The sequence below is a fragment of the Panthera onca genome, chromosome E3 (genome assembly GCF_046562875.1).
Source record: "Panthera onca isolate mPanOnc1 chromosome E3, mPanOnc1 haplotype 2, whole genome shotgun sequence".
NCBI classification, from domain to species: Eukaryota; Metazoa; Chordata; class Mammalia; order Carnivora; family Felidae; genus Panthera; species Panthera onca.
The window spans coordinates 26,991,765-27,000,285 of NC_138354.1; the positions used below are offsets into that span (position 1 = coordinate 26,991,765).

Here is an 8,521-nt window from a genome sequence, read left to right on the forward strand (position 1 = left end):
TCTCATGGTTTCATGGGTTCGAGCCCTGCAACAGGCTCCATGCTGACGATGTGGAGCCTGTTTGGGATTCTCTGTCTCTCCTCTCTTTGCCCCTCCCCCACTTGCACTGTCTCTGCCCCTGTCAAAATAAATAAAGTTAAAAAATTAAAAAAAAAAAAACCACAATCTGGCATACTGGGCTGCCACTGGAGTGTGTACAGGCAGTCCTTAACTTTTGTACGTTTGACTTTCAAACAGCCTGACTTTGATACACGTGCTTGACTGACGCCCCAAAGCACCTTGCCCACAGTAATCCGGGTTTCCCTCATCAGCTGTGGCAGGAGGGTGTTGGCCTCCCCTTCAGTGGATGAGTTGGGCCAGTGTAGCCATCTTTGTGCAGATTGTTTACACAGTTGTTTGACTGTGTTCCTACATTCGCCCTTATCTTGTAAAAACAAATGGAATCTGGGAAAACGAAAGTGCTGATTCGGGTGACAAAAATGCCACAGGTCTCAAAGGTAATACAATTAGGACACTGATTCAATGTGCCCCAAGTGGCTAAGCTTCAGCTGCAGTCAGATGCTGCCTGCTGTTGAGCTGGTGGGTGGGGTGCTCAACTGTAAAGGAAAAGACCCACCATAGTGATGAAGGGCATGCAGGAGACTGTGTCACTTAGACATAGATTAGGTCACAATTTATAAAAACCTAACCTACGGTGACTTAAACAGAGGCTTGTTTTTCCTCAACAGCCAGAGCCTGGAGGTGCACAGCCAGCAGTTCAGGGATGAATCACGGACCCAGGCATCTTTCTGCTCTGTCATTCTGGGTATTTTCACAGCCCCCCCAACATTTTTTAAAATGTGTATTTATTTATTTAAAAATATTTTTTTTGGGGCGCCTGGGTGGCGCAGTCGGTTAAGCGTCCGACTTCAGCCAGGTCACGATCTCGCGGTCCGTGAGTTCGAGCCCCGCGTCAGGCTCTGGGCTGATGGCTCGGAGCCTGGAGCCTGTTTCCGATTCTGTGTCTCCCTCTCTCTCTGCCCCTCCCCCGTTCATGCTCTGTCTCTCTCTGTCCCAAAAATAAATTAAAAAAAAAAAAAAAAAAAATTTTTTTTTAAATTCTTTAAATTTATTTTTGAGGCATAGAGACAGCGAGACAGAATCTGAAGCAGACTCCAGGCTCTGAGCTGTCCGCACAGAGCCCGTAGCAGGGACTGGAACTCACAAACCATGAGGTCATGACCTGAGCGAAGTCTGACGCTTGAACAACTGAGTCACCCAGGTGCCCCTGGGTATTTTCATTTTTATCATCATACTTGTCATCTCCAGATCCCACAGTTGCTACTACAGTTCCAGGCATTGTTTAAGGCAAGGAGAAGAGAGAATGGATTAGGGAACGTAGTAGCCGTCTTCTTACATCTCATTGGTCAGGATGGTGTCACGTGACCACACCTAGCTGTGAGGAAAGCTGGAGGAGAAAGCCTGCCCCATGGCATACAGCTGCCCAAGCCAAATATAATGGAAGAATGGATATTAGTGGGTAAATAAGATTCTGCCACAGAAATGCTAAGAACAAATAGCCGAAGGTGGTGTCAAAGATGTAATCAGGGAATATATAATTTCATAGTTATATCATTTATACTTGTCTAAGTCTTTGCATATAGTAAATGCGCAGTAAATGTTAGAACTAAAGTCCCAGCTCCACCATTCAGTGGCTGTAATCTCTTGGGCAAGTCAGTTAACTTATCTGGACATTAATTTCCTCGTTTGCAAAATCGCCGGGAGGGCGGGGGGCGGCGATGAAGGAGGAGAATCCTGCCTTTTAGAGGTTGGTTGGGAGCATCAAAGAGCGATGCATGCGAACTTGAGAAGTGCCCTCCAAGTGTTAGCTGCTGTCTCAGGAGCAGCGCCCCAGCATCTGTGGAACAGGAAGAAGGTAAATCCATTTCTTAGGGGATGGTCACCATCTGGCTCTCTGCCCGGCACCTCCCCCCACCGCCAACCTTTTTCTTCAGGCCTGTGAGTGAGCTGCAGCTGTGAGTACTTGTTATACGTGTTCCCAGGAGGGAGGACGCCCAGAGAGAGGATCCAGCACCCCCGTGTCTCTTTCCTCTGAACTATGTCATTTTCTTACAAGCTTTCTCTGTTTCATTTCTCAAACGAAATTTCATTTTCGTGGCTTGAGTCCGAGGCAGAAAGCTTAGTGAAAGCTCGTAGTTCTCAGTCCTGGCTCTCTAACATCCTATGAGGGGCTTTGTGAAATTATCCACGCTCGGGACTCCACCCTGGCCCGATGAGGTCAGAAGCGCGGGGAGTGCGGCCCAGGTGTGGGTACTTTTTGCCGCTCCCTTGATGATTCTAGAAGGCCGCCAGGGTGGTGAACCACTTCCTTTAGTGAGATGGCCCTTAGGTCCGAGAACCTGGAACCTCCAGCTGGTATGTGTGAGGTTTGCTTTGCGGTAGAGACAGCGAAAAGAGGTGATTGGCCGTAGTGGTGGTGGCGGGACAGAAATAGAAGCCCAGGATAGAATTCTTCAGCTGGGAGATACGGGGCAAAATAATATCAAGCAGGCATAGGATTTAATTCCTTTGGCACTCCCCCTTTTCTCCAACCCCAGGGAGATAGAAACAGTTAAAAAAAAAAATTAATTTAGGGGCGCCTGGGTGGCTCAGTCGGTTAAGCGTCCGACTTCGGCTCAGGTCACGATCTCGCGGTCCGCGGGTTCGAGCCCCGCGTCAGGCTCTGGGCTGATGGCTCAGAGCCTGGAGCCTGCTTCAGATTCTGTGTTTCCCTCTCTCTCTGCCCCTCCCCCATTCATGCTGTGTCTCTCTCTGTCTGAAAAATAAATAAACGTTAAAAAAAATTTTTTTTTAAATTAATTTATAAAAGGCATCAGAGTCATCCTGAAACTTCTCAGCAGAAAAAACAAAACAAAACAAAAAAAAACACCCAGCGTCTCTATTCAGAGGCACACTGCCCTTCTGATTTTGTCTTCTAGCCTGGTGAGAACACACATCATATACAGCCTGTCTTTACAAACTGCTGGCTCTTTTCATGAATATTCAATGGTTTTGCCCACACTTTGTCTCAGTCTCTCTCCTCCCCTTCCCCCCATTACCATCTTAGATGCAGTGACTTTGAGCTACCACTTAAAAAAAAAAAAAAAAAGTAAAGTCCATCAAGGCGCCTTCCAGTGAAGCCCGATGTCGTAGGGGGGTGGTGGTGGAAACTAGGAGTCCTACTGTGTACCAGACTCAAACTAAAAGGTTGTAATGACCTTATCTCGGCAAAAGATTTTTATCTTCACGGTTTATTTAATCACTGGTCCCCTCGAATTAGGAGCTAAGCCTCTGATGGGCGACTGTTGATCCTTATCAAAACTACTAAGACATATTTCAACCGTGGAGGAAAATGGTGTGGCATCTGGAGATGGGGGGCCCTCAGGGTCTTGCATGGCAAGAAACTGCAGACTGGAAACACTGCTCCTCGTACCTTAAGTAAAGGCTTTGCGATGATTGATTATTTTTCCTCTGATAAATACCTGGTTTTCAAAAGCAGTCTAATTAGTAGGGATCTCCATTTTCCAAGTATTCGAAATGCATTTGGCTGTCCTATCATTAAACCCAGACCCAGGAGACCAGCCGAGACGTCTGAGCCCTTCCCACGTTCGCGGCAGAGACATTCCTGCTCACTGAATATCCTTGAGTAACCCTGTACTTCCCACCCTGCTGCCATTTGCCAGGGCCAGCCGACTGGTTCTGAGCAATGGGCAGGGAGCACAAGGGACTTGTACATGATTCTGCAGAAGCCCTAAAGGTCACGCGTGAAAGCCATCACAAGATGGAACTGAGTCACCACAAAGAGCACAGCTGCCCTTGACGGTCACCTGATTCATCGTGGCCTTTGTATGAGTGAAAAACAAACCTCTGTGGTGTTAGCCTTCTGAAATGAAACACTGGGATTTTTTGTGACTGCAGAAAAGCCCAGCTTAACCTATCAATACAACAGGACGCTGAAGAGGGCTCCTATCATCACCCCATTTTGGAAGACCCCACTGCAAGCCTCTTATCTTGATGTGTTTGAAGTAGATGGAGAGAAGATGCTCTCTCCTCGGACCCCAAGGACTCCCCAGTCATGAAATGCTCCATCGGCATTCACACGTGCAGTAAATAATCATTGAGTGCCAACCACGTGCCAGGGCCCTTATTGGCACTGGGGATTGCGTGGTTAGCAAAACGGACTCCATCTCGTCTTTGCCTACAGCTTTCAGTCCGTCAGAGGAGACTGCTGCTCGACAAATAAGCATGCCGATGAGCGCAGAATAACTAGCAGCGGTGAGTGCTTTGAAGGAAAGAGGTTTCTAAATCAGAAGGGACTTTATGGCAGCCCAGGGGGTTAGAGAAGGCTTCCCCGAAATTCTGAAGCCCGGCGGGCACGCTAACCATGAGGGTCTGCCTCTGGACGTCACCCTGCAGAGCACCTGCTATGTGCAAAGCTCTCTGCCAAAATGCTAGACACACACCACCCTCACTTGACCGTTGCAACAGTCCTGGGAGGTAGTAGTAATATCATCCCCATGTTACAGGTGAGGAAACTGAGGCTCAGCAAAAGGAGGCCACATGCCCTGTGTAAGTAAGTGCAAACAGGAATTTGAATCCACATCTGGCTACAACGCTAACACTCATTTCTGGCCCTTGCAAACCGAGCCAGGGAGGTTAGTCATGCAGGAAGTCACCCCTCGTGAGGCCCACAGTGGGAGATCAGAATGAAACCAGCAAGCAGATGTTGACAAGTTGCCTGGAAAAGCCACCCACTGTAGGGGGGTGGGGGGGGGGGTGGGGATAGCTTTCTCTCCAGTTCCCAAGCTCCTCCTTAAAAGTTCCAGTGTTCCTTTTTCATTTTTACAGCATCCCCTCCCCCTCTCCCCAGAGGACTGACTTCTCCTTTCAGCGGACGGGAAGGCGTGGGCTGCCTGCCCTACAGTAGCCCAGCCACTGACAGATGATGGCTTCCCTCCAAACTTAACCCAGATGAAAACGATAGGGACATACCAGCTCTTTCTTCCCTTGGCTTTGTACCATGCTTCCCTTTCTCCCCAGAATAGAAGCAGGAAGGCCTGAGGTAGCTGCGTTGAAATGTTAGCTGAGGGGTGCCTGGGTGGCTCAGTCGGTTAAGCATCTGACTTCGGCTCAGGTCATAATCTCACTGTTTGTGGGTTCAAGGCCTGAGCTAGGCTCTGTGCTGACAGCTCAGAGCCTGGAGCCTGCTTCGGATTCTGTGTCTCCCTCTGTCTCTGCCCCTCCCCTGCTCATGCTCTCACTCTCTCTCAAAAATAAATAAAACATTACCAAAAAGTTAAAAAAAAAAGTTAGCTGATATGAACCTATTGCTTTGTCTTACAGAAGGACTAAACGGATTCTGCATATAGACACATTTACACTCATTCTGGCACATGCTTCACATGCAGACATGCCCGTATGCACGTGGGTGCATAGACATACACTCTGTTTAACACATACACTCATAGCTAACACATTATAGTTATTTATTTTTATTTTTGAGAGAGAGAGAGCATGAGAGAGGGAGGGGCAGGGAGAGGGGGACAGAGGATCCAAAGCGGGTTCCTCGCTGGCAGCAGAAAGCCTGATGGCAGGGCTCAAACTCACGAACCATGAGATCATGACCTGAGCCGAAGTCAGACGCTTAGCCGACTGAGCCACCCAGGCGCCTCGTAGCCAACACTTTAAAGCACTCACCAGATCCCAGGCAACTTTCAAGCTCTGGGCAAACATTTGACTGCCAGGGGGCCAGATCCAGCCTGCCACCTGTTTGTGTAAATAAAGTTTTATTGGAACACAGCCATGCTTATTCATTAACGCATTACCTCTGGCTGCTTTTGCACTACACTTCAGAGTTGAGTAGTTGTGAGAATGACTGCATCACCTGCAAAACCCGAGATATTTACTACCTGGCCCTTTGCAGGAAAAGTTTGCCAACTTCAGTTATAAGTGCTTAAAAATTTTACAAGGCATGCCTGCTGCGTAGCTAACCATCCTGAAACCTAATGGCTTAAAAACGGCCACTGCTATTATTGTCTCTTATGATTTCTATGTGTTAACTGAGTTCTGCTGGCAGTTCTGCTCCTCGTGATGTCAGCTAGGACCACGGTCCTCTACAGCAAAGGGCAGTTGGTGCTACTGTGCGCTGTGAACTCAGCTGGCACTGACAACCCACACGCGCTGGTTTCCCTCCTCATGGCCTTACTTTTCAGTTCTAGCATCTCACAGCTCAGCCACTGGGTTCCAAGAGGCAGTGTCATGTTTGCAAATGCAGAAGAACGGCAGATCTCCTAAGGTCCGGATTCCATTGGTCAGAACAGATCACAAGTCCAGCCCAGGTTCAAGAGGAAGTGACTCCACCTCCTGGAGGCAGGACTAGCAAAGGATTTGCAGCCACCTTCAATCCACCAGAGTAAGTACTTATCCTCACTTTAGACATAGGGACACAGAGGCACAGAATAGTTGAATAACTTGCTCACGACAGCCGGGGAGTGACACACAACCTCATACACACTCATTCACACAAATATGTGGGTGCATACATATTCACACATTATACATACATTCATCACACACACGTCCACAATTCACATACAGGCATACAGTGACAGTCACATGTTTACATCCTCATATTGACACCAAGTCCTCATGCACGTTCACATATACGTGCATACATATTTGCACATAAGCACTCACATATACACATGTACACACATGCACATACTCCAGACATACACACCCTCACACACACCCCCTCCACTTCCATGTGTAGAATCACACGTATCCACATGCGTGGGCACACATATACACACATTGTTTGATCCCTCTCCACTGAACATGGTAATTTCCTCCAATGACTCAGAGACCTTTTCCTCCTCTCTTTTGAACAAGGTGTTCCGATGCCAGAAAACCCTCCTGTCTTCCTTCCGTTGTGCAAAGTCTCTCTCCACATGAAGAGGCCCAGAGGCTCGGGACCCTGGATCCCTAGCCTTACTCGGAATGGCCATGGGGCTAGAGACCTACACATCTTTGTTGATGTTAGACGTGAGGGACAGGGAAGTTAAGTGCGTTGCCCAGTGTCACACAACAGAAGCCACTAGGCTGGTGGTGATCACTGACAGCTGGGCTAGGTGCTGGGGCTCAGCGGTGCTTGATGAATGAATGAATTGGAAGTCCTTGTTCTGTACGGATTGTTTTTAAGAGAGTTTATTCTTTTAGAAGCAGTTTTAGGTTCACAACAAAATTGACCGAAAGGCACAGAGATTCCATTTATACCCCCTGTCCCCACATGTGGATAGCCTTCCCCATATCCACATTCCCCACCAGAGTGGTACATTTGTTATAATTGACGAACCTATATTAATGCATCGTTATTACCCAAAGTTCATGGTTTTAACCTCAGGGTTCATTCTTGGGTTGTGCATTCTATGAATTTGGACGAATGTACAATGACATATATCCACCATTAGAGTATCATACAGAGTATTTTCAGTGCCCTGAAAACCCTCTGTGTCTAGTCTATTCATCCCTTCTTTTTCCATAACATCTGGTAACTACTGATTTTTTTTAATGCTTATTAATTTTTTTAAAGAGAGAATGAGTGGGGGAGGGGCAGAGAGGGAGAGAGAGAATCCCAAGCAGGCTCCACACTGTCAGTGCACAGCCATACGCAATCTGTGAGATCATGACCTGAGCTGAAATCAAGAGTTGGACACTTAACTGACTGAGCCACCCAGGTAACCCGACCACTGATCTTTTCAATGTCTCCATAGTTTTGGCTTTTCCAAAAGGTCATATAGTTGGAATCATACAGTCCTTTTCAGACTGGCTTCTTTCACTTAGTAATATGCATTTAAGATTCCTCCATGTTTTTGCATGGCTTGAGAGTGCATTTCTTTTTAGCGCTGAATAATATTCTCTCATCTGGATGTAACCATAGTTCATTTATCCATTCACCTACTGAAGGACATCTTGGTTGCTTCAGCATTCATTTTTGCTTGTTACGGTAGAAAGCAGGTAGAACAGAAATGCTCCCCAAACCTTATGAGTCAGACATCAAGGACATCAGAGAGACACTGAAGATGTAGAGAAGCCCATTTTTCCTCCTTCATTTGGTCATCATTTATCCCAGCCATCTTCAGCCCTAGCCAGACATTATAGTGACCTGGGGAGGGGGATTTTTTTAAAATATTGATGCTTGGGTCCCACCCGTAGGGACTGTGATTCAATTGGTCTGGGCTGGAGCTGAGCATCATGGTTTTTTTTTTTTTTTTTTTTTGGAAGTTACCCAGGTGACCCCACCAGGGGCTTGAAAACCATTGGTCCACCAAGACCCCACTGTAGGTGGAAGATTCTCCTGGTGGCTCTAGAGTAGAAGGTGAAGTTCATCTGTTGGGTTTAAAACAAATGGGTCTGGCTCGCCGGTAGGCCCTGTTTGGTACGTTGATTTCACTGAAATGTAAAGGTTCTAGCAGGACACGCT

General features: G+C 47.3%; 1 long non-coding RNA gene across 2 annotated transcripts; it reads left to right on the top strand.

Moving 5' to 3' along the window:
* The first annotated feature begins 295 nt into the window (after positions 1-295).
* On the top strand, positions 296-7,206 carry LOC132689145 (uncharacterized). 2 transcript variants are annotated; one of them, XR_013552853.2, is made up of 4 exons: positions 296-805; positions 4,244-4,314; positions 6,258-6,451; positions 6,931-7,206. It is a non-coding gene; the product is annotated as an uncharacterized LOC132689145 (long non-coding RNA). The 2 variants fall into 2 exon arrangements; XR_009614885.3 differs by lacking the exon at positions 296-805 and adding an exon at positions 1,126-2,415.
* The last annotated feature ends 1,315 nt before the right edge of the window (positions 7,207-8,521 follow it).